The sequence below is a fragment of the Hylobates moloch genome, unplaced genomic scaffold, assembly GCF_009828535.3.
Source record: "Hylobates moloch isolate HMO894 unplaced genomic scaffold, HMol_V3 SCAFFOLD_23, whole genome shotgun sequence".
Classification (NCBI taxonomy): domain Eukaryota; kingdom Metazoa; phylum Chordata; class Mammalia; order Primates; family Hylobatidae; genus Hylobates; species Hylobates moloch.
This window is the reverse complement of record NW_026652298.1, coordinates 22,835,215-22,857,994: the sequence shown is the minus strand read 5'-3', so window position 1 is coordinate 22,857,994 and position 22,780 is coordinate 22,835,215. Positions and strand designations below refer to the sequence as shown.

The window sequence follows — 22,780 nt, the reverse complement described above, 5'->3', positions numbered from 1 at the left end:
GACCTTAACATACACCGCATCAAAGAAGACATGTAGATGGAAAATAAGCATATAAAAAGATGCTCCACGTCATCTGTCAAAGGGGAAATGCAAATTAAAACAATGAGATACCACTAAATATCTATTAGAATGGCCAGAATTGAGAACACTGATAACACCATACACTGGCAAGGATGTGGAGCAACAGGAACTCTTACTTGTTGCTACAATGCTGGTGGGAGTGCAACATGGTACAGCCGCATTAGAAGACAGTTTGGCAGTTTCCTACAAAACTAAAAATACTCTTGCCATATGATCCAGCATTGTATTCCTTGGTATCTACCCAAAGAAGCTGAAAAATGTATATCCATGTGAAAAACTGCACATGGATGTTTATAGCAGCTTTATTCACAAATGCTGAAACCTGGAAGCAAACAAGATGTCCTGCAGTGTGTGAATGAATCAACTGTGGTATATCCAGACAATGGAGTATTATTCAGTGCTAAAAAGAAATGAGCTATGAAGCCATGAAAAGACATGGAAGAATCTTAGATGTATATTACTAAGTGAAAGAAGCCAACCTGAAAAGCCTACGTACTGTGTGTTCCCAACTAAATGACATTTTGGAAAAGGCAAAACTGTGGAGACATGAAAAAGATCAGTGGTTGCCAGGGGCTAGTGGGGAGGAAGGGACAAATAGGTGGAGCACAGAGGATTTTTAGGGAAGTGAAACTATAGTTGGCCCTTTAACAATGAGGGATTGATATATGTGGATATTCTTTTCAACAATATGCATAGATTGAAAATACAGTATTTGTGGGATGCAAAGCCTGAGTATATGGACTACCAACTTTTCATATATGTGGGTTCTGCAGGGCTGACTGTGGGATGGGAGTAAGTGTGGATTTGGTTATATGCAGGCAGTCCTGGAATCAATCCCCCACGTACAGATGACAGTACACTGTATGATACTATAATGGTGGAACACATCATACATTTGTCCAAATCCACAGAATATGCAACTCCAAGAGTGAACCCAAGATAAACTATGGACTTTGGGTGATTATAATATGCCAATATTGGTTCATCAATTGCAATAAATGTACCATTGTGTGGGGAATGTTGATAATAGGAGAGGCTGTGCAAGTGTGGGGTCGGGAGTATATGATAAGTCTCTGTACCTTCCCTTTAATATTGCTGTAAACCTAAAACTGCTCTAAGAAAATCAAGTCATATATATTTTGTTCCACATCTGAGATGAAAAGTGTACTGGATAAGATTCACTGATTAGATACTGCAGAAGAAAAGATCCGTAAACTTGATGATATACCAATAGAAACTACCTAAAATGAAACACAGAGAGACAAAAAGACAGAAAACATTGAATAGAGCCCCAGTAAACTGTGTGAAAATAGCAAGCTTTCTAACATACATGTAATGGCAGGGGCGGAGTGTGTGGAGTACAGAAAAATATTTGAGAAAAGAATGGCTTTTTTTAAAGTCCCCAATTTGATTAAAACTATGAATACACAGATCCAAGAATCCCAACTGCAAGTAGAAGAAACATTAAGAAAATCACAAATGGCCAAAAATCAATAATAAAGAGAAAATCACAAAAGCAGCCAGAGGGGGGAAATTTACATTTAGAAATTGAAGATAAAAATTAAAGTAGACCTCGGCTGGGCACGGTGACTCACACCTGTAATCCCAGTACTTTGGGAGGCCAAGGTGGGCAGATCACGAGGTCAGGAGTTCGAGACCAGCCAGTTCGAGACCAGCCTGCTCAACATGGTGAAACCCCATCTCTACTAAAAATACAAAAAAAAAAAAAAAATTAGCCAGTTACAGTGGCACGCATCTGTAATCCAGCTTCTAGGGAGGCTGAGGCAGGACAATTGCTTGAATCCAGGAGGCAGAGGTTGCAGTGAGCCGAGATTATGCCACTGCACTGCAGCCTGGGTGACAAAGTGAGACTCTGTCTCAGGAAAACAAACAAACAAACAAAACTAAGTAGACCTCAATAGAAACTATACAATTCATAAGACACTGAAGTGATACCTTCAAAATAACCCAGATAGTGGCCATAGTACCCAACAGGTAGTTTTTCAGTCCAACAGGTAGTTTTTCAGTCTACATCCCCCTCCCTTCCCACTCTAGTAGTCCCCAGCATCTATTGTTTCCATTTTTATATCCATGCATACTCAATGTTAAGCTCCCAGTTATAAGTGAGAACATGCAATATTTGGTTTTCTGTCCCTGTGTTAATTTGCTTAGGGTGATGGCCTCCAGCTACATCCATGTTGCTGCAAAGGACATAGTTTTGTTCTTTTTTGTGACTGTGTAGTATTCCCTGGTGTTTATGCACCTCGTTTTCTTTATCCATTCTACTGTTGATGGGCACCTAGGTGGGTGCCATGCCTTTGCTATTGTGACTAGCACTGTGATGAACATACAAATGCATGTTTTTTTTTTGTAGAATGATTTATTTTCCTTCGGGCATATACTCAGTAATGAGATTGCTGGGTCAAATGGCAGTTCTAAGTCCTTTGAGAAATATCCAAACTGCTTTCCACGGTGGCTGCACTAATTTACATTCCCACCAACAGTGTATGAGTGTTCCCTTTTCTCCACAGCCTTGCCAGAATCTGTTATTTTTTGACTTTTTAATAATAGCCATTCTGACTGGTGTGAGATGGTATCTCATTGTGGTTTTGATTTTCATTTCTCTGATGATTAGTGATGATGATCATTTTTTCATATGTTTGTTGGCTGCTTGTATAGCTTTTTCAAACAACCAAAAGCAGAGAGAATTCATTGCCAGCAGGCCTACAATACAAAACAATGTTAAAGGAAGGTCTTCAAGAGGAAGCAAATTGATACCAAATGGAAATTTGGATTTACACTTAACGATGAAGAATGCTGGCCAAGCATAGTGGCTCATGTCTGTAATCCCAGAACTTTGGGAGGCTGAGGAAGAATGAAGAATGCTGAAAATTACAAATATGTAGGTAATTGTAGAAGACATTTTTTCTTATTTCAAATTTTATTTTGAATATAATTATTTAAATTTTTAAAAAGATGTATTGCAGGGTTTAAAATACCTGTAAAGTAAAATTTATGACAATAATAACATGCAAAAAAAAAAGTCAGGATATAGGCAATTTGTATAACACTCTCAACTGATTTGACTAATTGACAACTATAGAACATTCCACCCAGCAACAGAATACACATTCTTTTTAAGTGACCATAAAACATTCACCAAAGTAGAACATATTCTGAGCCATAAAACAAGTTTTAATACATAAAAAGATCAAAATTATACAAAGCATATTATCTGACCACAACACAATTAATCTTAAAACCAATAACAGAAAGATATCTGGAAAAACCCCAAATACTTGGAAATTAAACAATCATACTTCTAAATATAAGCCAAGGAAGGAAATCATGAGAGAAATTAGGAAATACTTTGAACAGAACAAAAGTGAAAGCCCCACATAACGACATTTGTGGGATGCAGCTATAGCAGTGATTTAAGATCATTTTTAGCATTAAATGCTGCTTTTAGAAAAGAAAAAAGGTCAAAAATTAGTGTTCTAAGTTTCCAGCTTAAGAAACCAGAAAAAGAAGGGCAAATTAAACCCAAGTAAGCAGAAGAAAGGAAATAAGATCAGAAATCAATGGAACAGAAAATGGACAAAGAATAAAGAAAATCAATCAAACTAAAAAAGTTGGTTCTTTGAAAAGATCAGGAATGAGGCACTTACGAGAAGGTGTTAAGGGATAGGTTTTATTAAAGTAGAGTTTCTCAGGCTTAGTTGTACATTAGAATCACCTGGGGAACATTTAAAACTCCTGACGCTGGGGCTGTGTACTTCGACTAATTAAGTCAGAATCTCAAGGCATTAGCACATGTTAAAGCTTTCCAGGTGATTCTAATGTGCAGCTGAGTTTGAGAACCACTGTTGAGAGATCAGGCAAGGCCCGATCTCTTCACAGTGGAACACCACCCCACACCCAACTACCCACTTGTCGGGATCTAACTTGGGCTAGTCAGAGGCTCCAGAGTCAAATCCCCTCATCTCCTGCATGGATTTTTAAATGCTTGGCTGCTGGTGTTCCAAGGGTGCAGCAGGGGAAGAAGGATGAAATCTCTTCATTTGGTATGTAGACTTTCACCCAGTTTCGCTAGGGTGTCTCAGGCCTGGCTTGGATCCCCAAGTCTTCTCTGATTTGGTTTCTCCACAGAGTAAACCTCCAGTCTCCTGCCAGGATTGGAGAAAGCGCATCACCTGCTGTGTAGGTCAAGGAGGGAATCTGGGAGCCTTGCTGCTCCCATTTATTTAAGCTGCCTTGTTTGCAGCCCTTCTCCGCACCCCTGCTTTCGGAGTCCCAGGTTCTGCCATGTTCGGCAGAGTGAGTTATCTTCTTCCTGCTTTCTCCTACTGCAGGCTTGGGGTTCTGTTTCCCTCAGTTTGATAAATCAGTCAATGCACATTCTTCTCTTTCCAGCTCCCAGTATTTTTTTCTGTTGATTTTTTTTCTCGGTTGTCTCCATTTCCAATCCCTTAGAACTTGTGGTTTGCCTTCTTTCCCCCTTTACTCTTACTTTAGTGGGATTTCATGAGACAGTGGAGATACAAGTAAGTGTCTAATCTACCACATTTAACCAGAAATTTTCCAGAGCCTTTTTAAAAAATCAGAGTACTTAATAATGATGTTAAAAGAGAAACATTTGACAAATTACATTTAGTAGAGTTTAATTGGGCAAAAAATGAATCAGGCAGTTCTCAGCACCAAAACAGGTTCAGAGAAACTGGGGCTCCCATGGAGTTTAATACTGTGGTCAAATAATACTTATGAACAGAAACAGAAATGCGATGTACAGAAAATGGAAGTGAGGTACAGAAACAACTGGACGGGTTACAGTCCAGTGCTTGCCTTATTTGAACATGAGCCGGTGGCTGCCTGCTACTGACTGAAGCATGGCTGCTGTGATTGGCTGAGACTCAGCTATCTGTTAGAAAAGCATACTCCTAAGCTGGATTTTCAGTTTATTTACGTACTTAGTTTGGTTGCAGTTATTATGTAAGGACCCAAGTATGCCAGTATGGTGGCTTTTCTCAGGCCAAATTTACTTTAACAATGGTAATCACTTTTAACTCAGTTACCTTCGCAGGATTGCAGAATGAGAGCTGTGTTGGTCTCTGGGATGTAAGAGTACAATCACAGCAGATGATAATGGTTTTCCTGCCCCTATTTCACAATCTTAAGTCTCTAAATAAAATGAAATTGGATTGTAGAACTCCAAATCTAGTGCTTGTAGAACTGATTGCAAAGATGGTAGTATTTTGTTAGTAAGAGTTAAACCTGCCTCATTAACGCTCGTGTGTTTTGTTCTCCCATAATGCTTCTAGTGGTAGCAATCCTACTATGTTGTATTGACCAGGAAAAAAAAGAATATGTAACTTTCTGTCTTCTCATTAGGAAGTCATAGTGGACATGTCGTTTCCTGGATATCAGAAGCGTGTCTATACTGGTTTACTCTCCATACTCTTCCCTTGGGTTTTTAACCTTACATTTGAACCAAGGGAAAAGATGCTGGCCGTTGCAACCATAATCTTCACACCACAAAGCTACAGCAAAGCAGTGGATTAAGCACCTACCCAGGATGGAGACCACCTGGGTTCTAGCCTGGGCGTTGTCACTCTCTAACCTGATGACCCTGGGCAAGACAGGCCCCCTCTCTGGTCTTCTGGGTTTTGTAGAATAAAGGAGTGATTTGGGTAACTTCTCTGGATCTTTCTAGCTTGACAAACATTGTCTATACCAATTCTTACTGAAAATAAGTGTCCCCAGAAGGATGTAGAAACATAATCTGCTTTTATGGAGAAATGACTCAGAAGAGCTGGGCCTCGCTCTACCTTCACCACCTCTTTCACTAGAAGTACCTGAGGGGAGTGATCACTTCTGGCATTTCAATGCTTATATAGAATTGGCCCAAATATCGCTCCCTCTTCTCAGGTATCCCAGCCTGGGGCTAAAAGTATGTCTCTGTGCTTTTATGCCAGGTTCTAATCCCTGGCAATTATGGTTTGTGGGTTGTTTCATTTCTAACAAAACAAATATAATGATTATATTTGGGCTTGAGGTCATTTGGGGGTTCTGAGATACTCCCCACTCATAACCAAGGCAAGGTCTGGAGCTAGAGGAAATAAACAGCCTTATAGACAAATCACATGAAGCTGTATAGATGAGCTGGAACCTGCCTGGTCCAGTTGGTTGTAATACGCCAGGCATGCACTGTATGAAACAGGCCACTTGCAGGGTGTTATGTTGAATTATGTCCCCCAAAAAAGCAATCTTGAAATCCTAACCCCCAGTACCTCAGCATGTGACCTTATTTGGAAATAGGGTAATTAGATATAATTAATTATGATGAGGTCCTGCTGGAGTAGTGTGGAGCTTTAATCCAATATGACTGGTGTCTTTATAAGAAGATGTTGAGGCCGGGCGCGGTGGCTCACGCTTGTAATCCCAGCACTTTGGGAGGCCGAGGCGGGCGGATCACGAGGTCAGGAGATCGAGACCACGGTGAAACCCCGTCTCTACTAAAAATACAAAAAAATTAGCCGGGCGTGGTGGCGGGCGCCTGTAGTCCCAGCTACTCGGAGAGGCTGAGGCAGGAGAATGGCGTGAACCCGGGAGGCGGAGCTTGCAGTGAGCCGAGACTGTGCCACTGCACTCCAGCCTGGGCGACAGAGCGAGACTCCGTCTCAAAAAAAAAAAAAAAAAAAAAAAAAAAAAAAAAAGAAGATGTTGAGAAAATACAAGAGGAGACTCTGGGAAGGTGGAAGTGGAGACTGGAGTGATGTGGCTGCAAGCCAAGGAATGCCAAGGACTGCTGGCCACCACCAGAAGCTAGGAAGAGTCAGGGGAGGAGTCTATCCAGAGTCTCGGAGGGAGCATGGCCATGTGAACACCTTGAGTTTTGAGACTTTTAGCCTCCAGAGCTGTGAGAGAAAGTGTCCCTGTTGTCTTCAACTATCCAGTTTGGGTGGCTTACTTTATTATGGCAGCCATGGAGAACTAATACATAGCCAAGGTCAAATCGCCTTTGGCCATCACTAGCTATCATCTAATTAAAAAGGCACCAAAGAAATGTTTAAACCTGGTAAGCTTTGAATATAATCAAATGATCATCAATATTTAAACCCTCAAGGTAGCCAATGAGTGAAATGGAAAACTTTATACTTTCCAAGATGAATGCCTGCCATCAACCCACCTATATTTAAAACATTGGACTTTGCTTCTTGGGCCTTATTGACATTCTGTCAACAAATGATTAAGTATTTATCAAGTGCCAAGAACTGTGCTAGGTGCTGGCGATACAGATATCAGTAGGGAACAATGTGCACCCCATTCCCTCCCAGAGTTCACATTCTTGTAAGAAACACAGACATTAAATATACTCTTTCAGATAATAAATTGAAAGATTCCATCCATGGAAAGGACCACAGTAGACAAGTTCAAGATGCCATGTCAGCATGTAATGGGAAATCTGACTGGCAGTGTGAATGTTAACCCCTGCTTTCCAAAAAGCCTCACTAAACCAGCCTGATTTGTAGTCTTTGCTCAAATACTCCCACCATGGCTGAGTCAAGCTCTCCTGCCACTACAGCAGGGTTAGCTAGCACAAGATGCACACCCAGTAGCAGGCCACTCCGTTCTATTTCCACCACACGTTCCATTCTATTTCCATTGTGACCTCAGAAGCACAAATGTAGAATATAATAAAATAATCAGAACATGAAAAGTTTTGAGTGTTTATTGCATTTGTTTTTATTATAACTTAATTGTAAATGTATACCACTTAATTTATAATAATGGCAGTGTTTAACAATCGGCTTGCAAAATTCCACCTTTCGTAAGCTGGGAATAAGTTTGGAGCAGAGGGTTAAGGAAGGCTTTCCCGTGGAGGTGACACTTAAAATGATGAATTAATTAGAATTAGCAAAGTACAGAAGAGGCGAGGATGACCACTCCAGGCAGGAACCATGGCAAGTGACAAGGTCCTGGGATTTAAGAGAGCCTGTTATACTTGAGAAACTGAAGGCAAAGAAGGTGAGGAAAAATATGGAAAAATGAGGCCAAAAGGAGGACAGGGACCAAATCAGGCATAGCCTTGTAGTCCATAGAGGGGATTTTGAACTTTATCTTAAATACAATGGGAAACTGTTGAAGGTGTTAAGCAAGGGAGTCATGATCAGATTGAGGTATTTAAAATATCCTTATACTCTGTGCATGGAATAAAACACTCAAAAATGGATGTAAGACACTTAGAGCACAAGCACCAGAAGAAAAAGTAGATGAAATGGACTTCAACAAAGTGAAAAACTTTTATACATTGTTGGGGTTCAGAAACTGATACCCCAAAGTATGGCGCTTTGACATGCTGAACTGAGCAAGAAGCCTCAAGATCTCTCTGACCCTCCCCCTGCCTCTTACCTCTCGATCTTTTGTCTCTCCCTAAGCTCAGGATGAAGTTCTGTAAGTTCTCAAATCTGCCTAAAGTCTGGACTCACCAAAGAAGAAAGCAATTGCTCTTTCGTCTGGGCCGCCAACATGCCATCCAGACCGAGGAAGACCCGGAAACTTTGGGGCCACATGAGCCACAGCCACAACCCCATAGGGAAGCACCAGAAGCACCCCAGAGGCCACAGTAATGCTGCTGGTGGAACGCATCACCACAGGATCAGCTTCAACAAATACCACTCAGGCTACTTTGGGAAAGTTAGTATGAGGCATTACCACTTAAAGAGGAACCAGAGCTTCTGCCCAACTATCAACCTTGACGAACTGTGGACTTCAGTCAGTGAGCAGACACGGGTGAATGCTGCTAAAAACAACACTGGGGCTGCTCCCATCATTGCCGTGGCGCTATTGGGCTACTACAAAGTTCTGGGAAAGGGAAAGCTCCCAAAGCAACCTGTCATCGTGAAGGCCAAATTCTTCAGCAGAAGAGCTGAAGAGAAGATTAAGGGAGTCGCAGGGGGCCTGTGTCCTGGTGGCTTGAAGCCACATGGAGTGAGGTTCATTAAATGCTAACTACTTTTTAAAAAAAAATAAAAATAAAAATAAAAAAAAGAAGAAGAAGAAAGCAATTACCTCTGGTCCCTTCCTTGGGTTTTCATTAACTGAACTCGTATCGCAGAAGAACTGAAATCTGTTAACACACCTGGACAGACTTTTGTCAAGAACCATCGTCGGCTCTGTGGGTTCAACAGAGTTTGTCCTTCAAACAGACTTTGTTCTTCAAGCCCACTGAATTCCCCTAAAAATCATTTACTATCCCTGCTAAAATTATCCACAATTCATTGCCTCCCTTCCCCAGTAAGAAGAAGGGAATGTAACTATCTGTGCCCCATTGTGGGGTTGGGCAATCATTCTGTGTTTTTTTCCCATGCAGGCTAGTAAGTTTGCATATCATTTTCCCCTATTAATCTGCCTTTTTTCAGGTGATTTTTCAGCAGACCTTCAGAGGGCAAAGGGGAAGTTTTCCCTTGGCCCCTCTAGCATCAAAGGATACTACCAAGAGACTGAAAAAACAATTCACAGAATGGAGAAAATATTCACCAAATCACACATCTCATAATGGTCTAGTATCCAGAATATATAAAGGATGCTTACAACTAAAAACCAAACAATTCCATTTTAAATGTGCAGGTGGAGGCTGGACGCAGTGGCTCACACCTGTAATTCTCAGCCTTGGGAGGCTGAGGTGGTTGGATCACTTGAGGTCAGGAGTTCAAGACCAGCCTGGCCAACATGGTAAAACCCCGTCTCTACTAAAAATACAAAAATTAGCCAGGTGTGGTGGCACACGCCTGTAATCATAGCTACTTGGGAGGCTGAGGCAAGAGAATTGCTTGAACCCAGGAGGTGGAGGTTGCAGTGAGCTAAGATCATGCCACTGCACTCCAACCTGGGTGACAGAGTGAGATGCCATTTTAAAAAAAATAAAGTGTGCAGCTGGGTGTGGTGGCTCATACCTGCAATCCCAGCATTTTGGGAGGCTGAGGCAGAAGGATTATTGAGGCCAGGAGTTCAAGACAGGCCTAGGCAACAGAGTTAGACCCTGTCTATACAAAAAATTTAAAAATTAGCTGGGCATGGTGGCATTCACTTGTAGCCCTAGCTACTTGGGAGACTGAGGCAGGAGGATTGCTTGAGCCCAGGAGGTTGAGGCTGCAGTGAGCTATGATCACACCACTACACTCCAGCCTGGGTGACAGAGCAAGGCCCTGTCTCAAAAAAATAAAAATAAATAAAAATGGACAAAGGACTTGAATGAACTTTTCTCCAAAGAAGAAATGTATACAATGGCCAACAAAGCACATTATAAGATGCTCAGCATCATGAGTCAGTAGGGAAATACAACGTGGAAGCACAGTGAGATACCACTTCATGCCCACTAGGGTGACTATAATTAAAAACAATACCAGAAAATAATAAGTGTAGTGAGGATGCAGAAAAATTGCAACCCTCATATTTTGCTGGTGGAAATGTAAAATTAGGTAGCTGCTGTGGAAAATTGTTGATTGTTCTTCAATAGGTTAAACACAGATTACCATATGACCCAGCAATTCCTCTCAAGTATATAACCCTGAAAATTTAAAAGAGATGGTCAAACAAAAACTTAAACACAAATGCTCATAGCAGCATTATTCACAATAGCTAAAAGATTGAAACAACCCAAATGTCCCTCAACTGATGAATGCATAAGCAAAATGTGGTATATCCATACAATGGAATATTATTTGGCCACAAAAAGGAATAGTACTGATACATGTTACAACATGGATGAACCTTGCAAACATTATCCTGAATGAAAGAAGTCAGACACAGACGCCACATATTATATGGTTTCATTTTTATGAAATATCCAGAATAGGCAAATCCACAGAAACACAAAGCAAATTAGTGCCTGGAGCTGGAGGAAGGGAGGAATAGGAAGTGCTGCTTAATGAATATGGGACTTTCTTTTGGGGTGATGAAAAGATTCTAGAACTAGATAATGGTGATGTTTGCACAACATTGTGAATGTGTCAAACCCCACTGAACTGTATACTTTAAAATGGTTAAAATGGCCAAGTGTGGCAGCTCATGCCTGTAATCCCATCTCTACAAAAAATAAAACAAAAAAAAATTGAAAAGATTGGGAGGCTGAGGCAGGAGAATCGCTTGAACCTGGGAGGCAGAAGTTGCAGTGAGCTGAGATTGTGCCACTGCACTCCAGCCTGAGCGACAGAGCGAGACCCTGTCTCAAAAAAAAAAAAAAATTTAATAAGATCGTTGAAATGGTAAATTGTATATGTATTGTGCTGCAATTTTTTAAAAAATGAATGCAAGGAGTCTGCGAGGAGAAGGGTCAGTCAATGATATGTGCCAAGTTTCTGACAATAGCAACACGTGGGTGGTAATATTTATCAAAATCGGAAATTCCAAAGGTAGAAATGGAGAGACCTAGAGTTCCTTTTTGGGCATGTTGTGACTGAAATGCCTGAGAAACATCTTAGTAGAATTTCAGGAGGCAGTCTGCTACCTGCTGTGTCTTCCTTATGCTTGTGACCTCATATTTCCAGGTGGCTGCTGCATCTCCAGGCTTCCTGTCCCTGTGCCATCAGAAAAGAAGGTGTGAGGGAGGAGTGCAGGAGGGCAAGAGAAAAATGTCTTCCCAGAAACTCAGCGTATGTCTCAGTGGTCAGGTGAGTGTCCCCTGGCCACCCTTTGCTGCAGGGAATGGGGTGGGAGAATAATTTTACTCAGCACCATCCAAGGTAAATAAAGCTGGACACTAAAGTGGTAAGGACAGCTTTTAGCCCATAATACACAATTGTAGTAGGGAAGAGGGTCCAGTGTGAACTGAACTCAACTCTGATTTGCACGGAAGTGAGTGGGTATTTTAAAGGGAGAATGGGCCTGGTGCTGTGGCTCACAACTGTAATCCCAGCACTTTGGGAGGTGGAGGCAGGAGGAGTTGAGACCTTGTCACAAAAAAAAAAAAAAAATTAGCCAGGTGTGGTGGCACATGGCTGTGGGCAGCAAAACGAGACCCTGTCTCGATAAAAAATAAAGGGAGAATAAGGCAGCAGGGAAGGGTTGAGTGGGGCTCAGTAGGGTTAGGGTGAAAAGTTACAAGGGTTGGTCAGTGTAAACGCCCGTGAGGCAGCTGCATCTGCCAGCTGGCATTTATTGAAGTTAGGATTCCACGCAGGCTGGGAGACAGAGGCCCCTTCCTTCCTGATGATTATCATTGTAAAGGAATTACCTTCACATGCTTGAGTAAGACACCCCTGAGTTGTAGGTGATACCTAGATATCTCAAAGTGGGCAGCAAGAGGATCCTCAATTGTAAGCCCTTTATAGTAAATGCTCTGAAAGTGGTGGGGCTTATCCTCAGGGGTTGGCTAAAAACAAATAGTGAATTCTCCTCGCAGTCTTTGCTTTTCTCAGGCAGGTACTTTCAGGGGGCACTTTAACGACACTAGAAACAACCCTGGTGTCTGGTGAAGTCTCTTAATATGGAGGGTATGTTCTATTCTCCATAATGGGATTATTACGCATTGTATGCCTGTATCAAAATATCTCATGTACCCCATAATATACATACCTACTATGTACCATAGTAAGTGCATAAGTATATGCACCTACTATGAATTAAACATAAAAATAAATAGTAAAATCCTTGCAGTCAAAGATTTTTTAAAAATACATGGGCTGGGCGTGGTGGCTCACACCTGTAATCCCAGCACTTTGGGAGGCTGAGGTGGACAGATTGCTTTGAGCTCGAGTTTGAGACCAACCAGGCAACATGGTGAAACCCTGTCTCTCAAAAAAATATAAAAATTATCTGGGTGTGGTGGCTCATGCCTGTATTCCCAGCTTCTCGGGAGGCTGAGGCTGAGGCTGGAGGATCACTTGAGCCTGGGAAGCAGAGGTTGCAGTGAGCGGAGATTGAGCATCTGTGTTCCAGTCTAGATGACAGAGTGAGACCCCGTCTCAAATATATATATATGCATATATATGGAGGGTAAAGGATGGAAATCATTTGTGCCAAGAGTCTGTCATTCTTCTAGGCCAAGTTTGAAGCCTAACCAAGAAGAGGGCTCAGAGGGGCCTAGCTAGAGTTTGGCCAGGGAGAGGATTTTTGTCAGGTTGTGTCACTCCTAAACAAAGCTGTGTTTCTGCTTGGTGAAGAAGAAGCTGGAATGGATATCAGAGAGGCAAATATCAGCGTCTTTCTTACTGTGTAATTAATGTCGTGAACAATTTCAGCAGAATTTGGTCAGAAAGTATTGAAAATAATATCAGGTGGAGATTGAATATCTTCTTAACTTGTCTGTGGCTGAGTGATTACAATTCCTTTCATCTTTCCTTATCGTTCGTTCATATTTGTCAAAAATGTCGTCATTTCAATAACTTTTCCCCAAGTCACTTTGACTTTCCAACATCCCCTGTGAGCTCAGATTTGGAGTCACCTTTCTCATAATGGAAGGATAGTAAGGTATGTGTGTAAGGTTCTGTAAGGTATGTGTGTTGGTGCTGTGCTCTAGGAAAGCAAAGTAAAATAACCACACAGGTGAGAGACTGAGAAAGACAAGAAACATCTGAGCGATGCAGTTCCTTTAAAATTATCAGGCCCGGCAAAGCATAGGAATGAGGCATCAGTCATGCCGCACTTCCCCACCTCGAGCTGAATAATCATCTCTTGAAACCGCCTGCCGTATGGACTCTAAACTGAGTGTCGCCACCTAGCAATGCCATACTCTGAACACCATAACTCATACCGCATAGTTTAACAATGTATATAGCCAATACTGATGAATGTTATTTCTGTGAACCAATGAAAATTCTGAAAAACAACATTTGTAATCCTGATTTGTCCTTTTTTCTTTAAAAACTCATGTCTGCCCTTTGTTCTCTGGAGCACTGCCCAAAGCAACTCGGAAGAGTTTCTCAGTCTGCAGTCCCCACCCTTGACCCAAATAAACTCTCTACCTATATTAATTTTCCTCAGTTTCTTTCTTTAGGTCGATGCTGTGTTCTGACAAAGATTCTTTGCTTGGCCAGATTTTAGGCTCCTAAACCTTTTAGAACCTATCAGCGCACTTCCTTGGAAAATCTAGTTTTAGCAAAGAGCCCAGCTAAGTCAGTTTCACAAGAATCCCCCTTGATATCTGATGAGGTTCCTCATCCTCTACCATCCCCCAGGTGAGGTCTGATCACCCTGGCCTGTCTTCAGCAAGAATCCTGTTAGGCCTGTCTAGTCAGAATCCCCCTTACCCTTGATGTTCCGTCTCAGTAGTTTTCCATCCACTGGTCCCCACCCTCCTCCTTGGCTATAAATTTCCACTTGCTCATGCTGTATTCACAATTGAACTCAATCTTCCTCCCCGACTCCAAAACCTCATTGCAGTTGTCACTGTACCTATAGCGAGGGCCTCAATAAAGTCTTCCTTACTGTGCTTCAGTAAGAAGCATTGAATAATCTTTTCTTTAGCAGTTCCTATCTTTTGTTTGACACATAGGATATTAATAGCATGTGGAACCAGGAAGATTTCAGTTACCCATGACTTGGTGATAATAACGTTCTTATTCTATCCCAGCTAGAATTTTCATTGTTTGGCCTCTGCTCAAAGATGGGAACATTTAAGGAATAAAACAACCTTTTAGCTCTTCATGTGTAAGCCTAACCTAAACCAAATTTAGTTTTCAGTTATGAAAAAAGACATGCCATTTAAAAAATGTCAAACAACACAAAATGACTGAATTTTTACACTTCACTTTTAAAATGTGAATACCCTTAGAAACATCAGGATTGCTATTCCAGGCACACATACATAAAGGAGTGTTTATTTCACAAAGGCGGGTGTTGACTACTAGAAATAAGTCATATATTTGAGAATCATTAGGGCAAGCAGTGTCTCAAGAGGCCTGTGTTTAATGCTGGCTTTGTGACTAAGAGAAAATATCCCTTTCTCGTCTGCACCCCAAGGCTCTGTTGCCTCATTTATAAAACATATAATGATTCCTCTAGGTAATTCTACTTGTGAGCATTAAATTCCACCCTGTATTTTTTCTCTTTGTTGTTTTAAGCAAATAAAATTTAGAAATTAAAAATTGAAAAGGCAGACTGTGATATGGTGCACTGGAAAGAGCCCAGCTTTCGGAGTCAGGGTATCGGGACGCTGCAGCTCTCATCTTGCAGCTCCTAATAGATCTGCTGTGTCTGTCTGGGCAAGTCCCTCCACGCTTCTGAATTTCTGTTTCCTTATCTGTAAAGAAAAGGTGGGGGGGACAGCGGTGGAGCGGGGCAGGCAGGATAGGCTTTGAATGGCTGATTCCCAAGATCTCTTCAAGCTTGAATATTCTGTGACTTTTATTATATAAGCCAAGGTGTTGTATAGATGCACTGGTAAGTTATGCTTCCAGCTGCAAGTAACAGGAAAATTGATTTACTATGGCTTCATTTTTTTTCCTAATCAAATCAAAAGATTTAGAGATAGGCAGTCCATTGGTTAAGTGGCTCAACAATGTCAGGGATAGCAATCTTTTTTTTTCTTCTTTTAAAAATAGCTTTAAAGAGGTATACTTGATATGGAATAAATGCCACATAAAGGGTGCGATTTGATAATTTGGCATTTGTATATGCCCATGAAACCAACCCAACAATCAAGATAGTGAACATGTCTATCACCCCCAAAAGTTTCTTGGTTCCCCTTTATAATCTCTCCCTCCTGTCTCTTCCTGTACTCCTCAGGTGACCATGAACCTGCTTTCTGTCACTATAGCCTGATTCAAATTTTCTAGAATTTTCTACAGAGTAGTATGTACTCTTTTCTGTCTGGCTTCTTTCACTCAGCATAATTATTTTTAGATTGATCCATGTTGTAGTGTGTATCTATAGTTTCTTTCTTTTTATTACTAAAGAGTATTTCATTTATGGATATATTATGTTTTGTTTATCCATAAATGTTGTCCACTTATTGAAGGGCATTTAGGTTGTTTCCAGTTTTTGATTATTACAAATAAAGCTACTAAGAACATTTGTGTAAAAGTCTATGTATGGCCGTGCACAGTGGTTCATGCCTGTAATCTCAGCTCTTTGGGAGGCTAAGCTGGGTAGATCACATGAGGTCAGGAGTTTGAGACCAACCTGACAAAACCCCATCTCTGCTAAAAAATACAATTATTAGCTGGGCGTGGTTGCAGGCACCTGTAGTCCTAGCTACTCAGGAGGCTGAGGCAGGAGAACAGCTTGAACCTGGGAGGTGGAGGTTGCAGTGAGCCGAAATCCTGCCAGTCATTCCAGCCTGGGTGACAGAGCGAGACTCTGTCTCCAAATGAACAAAAACAAAAAAATGCTATGTATGAACTACATTTTCTTTCCGCTTAGGTAAATATCTAGGAGTAGGATGGCTGGGTCGTATGGTAAATAAATATTGAATTTGTTTTAATAAAACCCCAAATGTTTTCAGTGTGGTTCTACCATGTTACTTCCCTACCAGCAGTGTATGAAAGTTCCAGTTCTTGTACCTCCTTGCCAGCACTTGGTATGGTGGTTAAAAAAGAAAGCTTTTAGCCATTCTAAAAGTTGTATAGTGTATCTCATCATGGATTTTTGTTTTTGTTGTTGTTGTTGTTGTTTGGTTTTGGGTTGTTTTGAGACAGAATCTTGCTCTGTCGCCCAGGCTGGAGTGCAGTGGCGTGATCTCTGCTCACTGCAACCTCCGACTGCCGGGTTCAAGAGATGCTCCTGTCTCAGCCTCCCGAGTAGCTGGGACTACAGGCCTACACCATCATACCTGGCTAATTTTTGTATTTTTAGTAGAGACGGGGTTTCACCATGTTGACCAGGCTGGCCTTGAACTGCCAACGTCATGTGATCCGCCCACCTCTGCCTCCCAAAGTGCTGGGATTACAGGCATAAGCCACTGTGCCCAGCGGATTGTGCTTTTAATTTGCATTTCCTTAATGATGTTGAGATTCTCTTTATGTGCTTATTTCAGTACATTTTCTTGGTAAGATGACTGTCCAATATTTTGCCCACTTCTTTATTGAGTTGTTTGTTTTCCTATTATCAGGTTTTGAGAGTTATATATTATTTTTACCAGATGTATGACTTGCAAATATTATCTCCCAGTATGAGGCTTATCTATTCATTCTCTTGACTGTGTCTTTCAAAAACACAGTTTTTAATTTTGATGAAATTCAGCGTATCAATTATTTCTTTTATGCATCATGCTTTTAGAGATATATCTAAGAAATCTTTGTGACCCAGAGTTACAAATGTTTTCTATATCTTCTAGAATTTTGTAGTTTTAGATTTTACGTTTATATCTATGATCCACTTTGAATTAAATTTCATAGATAGTGTGAGGTATGGACCAGACTTCATGGTTTTTTTTCTACATGGATGTTCAATCTATCATTCTAGCATCTAGTTTGTTTAGAAAACTGTCTTCCTCAACTGAATTGCTTTTGCAATTTTGTGAAAGATCAGTTGTCAATATATGTGTGAGTTTATTTCTGGTCTCTCTGTTCTATTTATTTGTCTAGCTTTGTCAGTATTATCCTGTCTTGGTTATTGTAGCTTTATCATAAGTCTTGAAATCCAGTAATGTAAGTCCTACATTATTTTCTTCCTAAAGATGGCTAGCTATTCTTGGTCCTTTACGTTACAATGTGAATTTTTAAATTAACTTGTCAATTTCCACAAAAAAAGCCTCTTGGGATTTTGGTTTGGATTATATCAAATCTATAGACTGGGGAGGAATGACATTGTAACAATATTAAGTTTTTAGATTCATGAAAACATTTTACCTGTTCATTTATGTTTTTAAATTTTCTTGCAATAATGTTTGCAATATGCAGACATTAAAGATTTTTTTGTTAGATTTATACTTAGGTATTTCATGTATTTTATGCTATTGTAATTTGTATTTTTTAATGTCAATACCTGATAGTTCTGTGCTAGTGAATAGAAATACAATTGATTTTTTAATGTTGTACAAACATCCTACAACATTGCCAAACTCACTTATTCATTATAATAGCTTTTTTTTGTAGATGCCACTGGATTTTCTGCAGTTTATGCTGTCTATGAATAGACAATTATACTTCTTTCTTGCCAATCTGGATGCTTCGTATTTCTTTTTCTTCCCTGATTGCCCTAACTAGCACCTCAAGGACAATATTGAGTAGAAGCGTTGAGTAGTCATCCGTGTCTTGTTCCTGAACTTAGACGCTTCCTATTCCCAGTTTGCTAAGAGTTAGTATTAGGATTAATGCTGAATTTGTTAAGTGCTTTTTCTGCATCTATTGAGATGATCATATGGAGTTGGTTTTTAGTTTGTTTATATGGAGAAACACATTGATAGATTTTTCAATGTTTAACCAACTTTGTATTCCTATTATCTGTTTAGAATTTTTGCATCTATATTAATATGGGACATTAGGCTATAGATTTCTTATAATATTTTGGTTTAATTTTCGTATGAGTAATAGTGGCCTCATAGAATGAGTTGGGAAGTATTTTCCTCATTTTCAATTTCTTAGGAAGAGATTCTATAGTATTAGTATTATTTCTTCCTTAAATGTTTGGTAGATTTTATGAGTGAAGCCATCTGGACCTTGAGTTTTATTTATTGGAACACATTTAATGACAAATTCAATTTCTTTAATCAATATAGGGCTATTCAGGTTGTCTGTGTCTTTCTGAGTAAACTTTGGCAATTTGTATAATTCAAGGTATTTTTTTCCATTTCATCTCAGCTATCAATTTTATTGGCATACAGTTGTTCATAATATTCCATTATCCTTTTAATATTTGTAGAATCTACATGTAGAATCATGTAGAAATGATATCACTTGTATAATTTCTGACATTGGCAATTTATATCTCCTTCCTTCCTTCCTTCCTTCCTTCCTTCCTTTCTTCCTTCTTCCTTCTTTCTTTTTTTTTTTTGAGATAGAGACTTTCTCTGTCGCCCAGGCTGGAGCGCAATGGTGTGATCTCGGCTCACTGCAACCTCCGTCTCCCAGGTTCAAGTGATTCTCCTGCCTTAGCCTCCCGAGTAGCTGGGATTACAGGTACATACCACCACACCCAGCTAATTTTTGTATTTTTAGTAGAGATGGGGTTTCACTATGTTGGCCAGGCTGGTGTCAAACTCCTGATCTCAGATGATCTGCGCACCTTGGCCTTCCAAAGTGCTGGGATTACAGGCGTGAGCCACTGCGCCTGGCCTCTTTTTTTGTTTGTTTGTTTGTTTGTTTTTGAGACAGGGTCTCACTCTGTCACCCAGGATGGAGTGCAGTGGCATGATCACGACTCACTGCAACCTTGACCTCCTGGGCTCAAAAGATCCTCCCACCTCTCAGCCTCCTGAGCAGCTGGGACTACAGGCACTTGCCACCATGCCTGGCTAATTTTTTGTATTTTTTGTAGAGATGGGGTTTTGCCATGTTGCCTAGGCTGGTCTGGAACTCCTGGGCTCAAGCAATCTGCCCACCTCAGCCTCCCAAAGTGCTGGGCTACAGGCATGAGCCACTACGCCCAGCATCTTTTTTTTTTTTTTTTTCCTGATAAGATTTTTCAATTATATTGATCTTCCAAAAAGCTGTTTTTTTGTTTCATTGATCTTCTCTATTTTTCTTCTGTTTTCTACTTTATTGACTTCTACTGTAGGGGCCAAGGGAAAACTCCCTCTTGTTTTAGTTTCCCCTTCATCCTCTGAAGGTTCACTGAAAATCAACTGACAAAAGGCATATTAATGGGAGAAAAACCATACAGATTTATTAACGTATACAGTAGTCATACAAATATAAGAACTCAAATGGCCAGATGGTTGGCACTTTTATACCATCCTGAGATTACAAAAAGAGTAGGGGCTTAAAGCATGACGAAACAGGTTATGGTGGCCAGACAGGTTACAGGAGAGAGAAGAGGAAAGCCCTGGCTAGCAAGGGCAGTCTTACTAGGGAGATGAAACCTCAGGGATAGCAGCCCTCACAAAGAAGAGATGGTAGCCAGTGGGAAATGTTCCCATCAGACTTTTGAAAGTTTCAGACTCTCATTAATATTTCCTAGATCTGGACAAGGGGCCTTCAGAGAAAGCCTGTTTGCATCTGTCATTTACTTCCTCTACAAATGCAAATCACCCCCCACAAAAGATAGCTCTGCAAGGCTACTTCTGCTTGCAGGTCCTCAGACCAGCCATTTCAAAATATGTTGAAGTCTATTTTGGGGTAAAATATTTTGGTTTCTTTCACTAATCCGATCTTTATTATTTCCTTTCTTTTGCTGACTTTGGGTTTTATTGGCTTTTTTTCTGTGTTTTGTTTGGTTTTGTTTTGTTTTTGAGTCTTGCTCTGTCTCCCAGGCTGGAGTGCAGTGGCATGGTCTCGGCTCACTGCAGCCTCCACCCCCCGGGTTCAAACAACTCTCCTGCCTCAGCCTCCAGAGTAGCTGGGATTACAGGTGCACACCACCATGCCTGGCTAATTTTTGTATTTTTACTAGAGATGCAGTTTTGCCAAGTTGGCCAGGCTCGACTTGAACTCCTGGCCTCAAGCAATCCACCCATCTTGGCCTCCGAAAGTGCTGGGATTACAGGCGTGAGCCACCACGCCCAGCCTTTTGTTGTTGTTTTGTTTTGTTTTGTTTTAAGATGGATGTTAAGACCATTGATTTGAGACCACTGATTTTAAGATTTTTCTTCTTTGCTAATTTAGATGTTTAGTGCTATGGTTTTCCCCTTAAGCACTGTTTAAGTGGCATTTCATAAAATGTATTATGTTTTTTTCTTCTTACTTTTTTTTGGAGTTCAAACCACTCTGTAATTTTCCTTTTTTGACTTCTTTGATCATAGTTAGTTTCCAAATATTTGGAGATTTTTCAGAGATCTTTCTGTTATTAACTTTTATTTTAATTCCATTGTGGTCAGGCAACATCCCATAATCCATTTGGGTGGTTCCTTTCCTGGTCTTAGGTGGTTTCCTCACATGCATGTGGTGATCAGTACTTGGCTGAAGCTCAAGGAGGGCCCTCTGCAGATCTCTGGATTGCTGGCCGTGCACAGCAATCTCTTCTGTGGTACTCTGGCCTGCAAGATTTAGCGGCGTTGTTCTCAGTGGCTTGGCTCTACCATCTCAACTTAGTCTGCTGGCCTCTGCCTGGATTCCGCCTCCTCCACAGCCTGAAAACTCTTTCAAGGCGGTAATCCAGAGCAATCATAGGGCTCACCTTCCCCACCCCCATACCCCAGCCCTTTTGTATCTCTATTCTTCTTGTCTGATGTCTCAATGTCTTAAAAAATCTGTCATTTCATATATTCTGTCATCTTTTATGTTCACTTCAAGCAGAAGGGTAAATCTAGTCTCACTTTGGCCAGAAACAGAAGTCCCTGAGTGGGCTAGCATCTTAATCCTTCTCTTGAAACTTTCCCTCATGCTTAGGGCCTAGTAATCCCAAAATGGGTGCTCTATCACTAAGCATTATATTTACATTTAATGCAGATTTAACGCTAATCATCCTTGTCCATGTCATTATAAATGCAAAATCTTTTCCAAAAAGTTACCCAACAAACTTACTTATATAGCTCATTGGCCACAATGAGGTTACCTGGCCATCCTTATCTGCAAGGAAGTCTGGGAAAACAGGAAACAGTGTTGTCATCATTGGTTTATGTTTAAGTGTGATTTAACACTGACATATTGCCATCCCAAAAGAACTAGAGAAGGAGGGGGTGGGGGATACAGGATACTGGAGCTCTGTAACTGAGGCAACCAACCGGGTCCTCTTCACAAAGTAACACCAGCTTCTCTCTCCAGTTAGGTCTTTTTGTCTTGGGTACAGTCCACCCAGGCTTTTCTGACAATTGGCTGCTTTCCAACCTTTCTATATTTAATAAGGATTTCTGTGTCCTGAAGGCTGGGGATAACATTCTAACACCCTCTAGAAGTTACTTCTCACCTTCAGGGAGATCTTTGAATCTCTAAAATATCAGACCAAAAAGAAATCATCAATTAAACTACTAATCGTTTAAGCCTCTGTATTTAAATTTTCTGTTATTTGCTTTTAACTAAAGTTAAAAGAGCAAGTGGACATAGAATCCAAGTGAATTCTACTCCACTAACTTTAAAGGTCAACTCAGTAAAGTACCTCTAAGGGTCCATTGCTTTATTTATTCTGCCTGGTTCACTCAGAGGTAGGTGTTTGGGGAAGATAAAGATCCAGTTGTTTCTAGTATTCTTCCTAGCAGTTATGGCCGAGAAGTGTGAAGTTTCACGTAGATTGATGGAGCAGTTCAAAAACTGTAAGCCTAACTTCTAGACCCAAGGAGGCATTTTCTCTGGCCAGAGAAGGATCATTCTGTGCAAGTGGTTGGAGTTTAAGTTTGGGTCACTGGCAGAGTCTCTAGGCACTTAGGTGTTAACTTTACAGTAGAGGAAAAAGCAATTATTTTTACACCAACATTTCAAGTCCTAAGATTAACTTTAGAGGTGTCAGGAAAAGGGGAAAGTAGTTCTTATCTTCACCTAGTAAAGACAAACGACCTACTTTTTAATTTAGTCACGTAAAAATACATTATGTGAAGAAAATCAAATATTCTCTCTTCCCTGCATACTGAGACTAATTCTCCATGAGACTTTGTTTCATGAAACAATTGAATAAATTCTCAGAAGAATGAACTGCTGAGGCAAATGTGGCTTGAGAAAGATTCTTGAGTCTG

At 40.6% G+C, this 22,780-nt stretch overlaps 1 pseudogene; it reads left to right on the top strand.

Annotated features, from left to right (window-relative positions):
• The first annotated feature begins 8,607 nt into the window (after positions 1-8,607).
• Positions 8,608-9,058, top strand: LOC116462583 (large ribosomal subunit protein uL15-like; annotated as a pseudogene).
• The last annotated feature ends 13,722 nt before the right edge of the window (positions 9,059-22,780 follow it).